The sequence below is a fragment of the Corapipo altera genome, unplaced genomic scaffold (assembly GCF_003945725.1).
Source record: "Corapipo altera isolate COAL_440 unplaced genomic scaffold, ASM394572v1 39155, whole genome shotgun sequence".
Taxonomy (NCBI): Eukaryota; Metazoa; Chordata; class Aves; order Passeriformes; family Pipridae; genus Corapipo; species Corapipo altera.
In genome coordinates this window covers 1-1,436 of record NW_020891238.1, presented here as the reverse complement: position 1 = coordinate 1,436, position 1,436 = coordinate 1, and the positions used below count along the sequence as shown (strand labels likewise).

Genomic DNA, 1,436 nt, shown 5'->3' with positions numbered 1-1,436 from the left:
GGAGTTCTTGGTAGTTACTGAATTTTCTTTGGGGCTGCCCTTTCATGCTTCATTCTTCCAAGTCGGTCACTTCTGGGGAGCTACTGCCTTTTCCGTGGCATTGCTCTTCTTCGCTGGAGTCCTCCCAGCTGGACAGTTCTTTGTGCCTCTTGACTTCTTGAGACTTCTCTTCCTCACTGTATTCTTCCTGGTCGGGCAGTTTTTGGTATCTACTGCCTTCCCCTTGGGACTGCTCTTCCTCACTGTAGTCCTCCCAGTTGGACACTTCTTGGTAGCTCTTCACTCCTCCATGGGACAGCTCTTCCTCATTGTATTCTTCCCAGTCAGACACTTGGCCTCTACTCTCTTCTCCTTGGGACTGCTCCTGCTCGATGTTTTCTTCTTAGTCGGACACTTCTTGGTAGCTCTTCACTTCTCCTTGGGGCTCCTCTTCCTCGCCGTATTCTTCCCAGTCAGACGATTCCTGGTAGCTCTTGACTTCTCCAGGGGACAGCTCCTGCTCAATGCAGTCTTCCCACTGGGACACTTCTTGGTATGTGTTGATGTCTTCTTGGGACAACTCTTGGTCTCCCTCATCTTCCCACTGGGAAATGTCTTGGTCAACGTAGTATTTCCAGTCTATACCCTCCCCAGGGAAGGGCCCCTCGTCAGTGTCTTGCACTGCCAGGACTGAGTCCCCTCCTGCTCCCTCCTGCTACTCGCTGAGGGCCTGGGCTTTCACCTGGGAAGGTGAGGGGCTGCTGGGGGAGCAGGGGCTTTGTGGGGCAGGGACTGGGCTCTCTGTCCTTTTTGCTGGAACTGTTGTTACCGTGTCTGTATCCATGGTTTGTTCCAGGTGTCTCTCTTCCTCTGGCTCCTGGTGAGATCCCTGGATATCAAGCTCAGGCTTGCTCAGGATCTCATGGGTGATGGACTGGTCTGTGTCCAGCAGGGCCTTGCTGCCCTCTTAGGGGCTGTGTGGGGCAGGGACTGGACTCTCTGTCCTTTCTGCTGTAACTAATGGTACCATTTCTGTAGCCGTAGTTTGTTCCAGGTCTCTCTGTTCCTCTGGCTCCTGGCTGGATCCCTGGATCACAAGCACAGCCTTCCTCACAATCCCACATGTAATGGACTGGTTTGTGTCCAGCAGGGCCTCGCTGCCTTCTGAGGGGCTGCATGAGGCAGGGACCTGGCCCTATGTCCCTGCCCATGGTACCTGCTCTCCAAGGGCTGAAGAACCTTCTGCCTCTTCCTCAACAGGAGCCAGAGGCCCCTGGGGCTCCTCCTCCTCAGCAGCTCCGGCCGGGGCAGCAGCTGCCGGCTTGGTGTCCGTGGCACTCTCAAGGGCAGGAGCTGGACTGGGCAGGTCACGGGCTGCCTCTGTTGCCACCTCTGTGCCCACACTGCTGACAGAGCTGGGTCCCTCCTGGGGAACAATCTGAGGGTCCCCAGCGTTC

At 56.1% G+C, this 1,436-nt stretch overlaps 1 pseudogene; it reads right to left on the bottom strand.

Moving 5' to 3' along the window:
• Positions 1-23: 23 nt before the first annotated feature.
• Positions 24-1,168, bottom strand: LOC113942531 (annotated as a pseudogene).
• Positions 1,169-1,436: the final 268 nt, after the last annotated feature.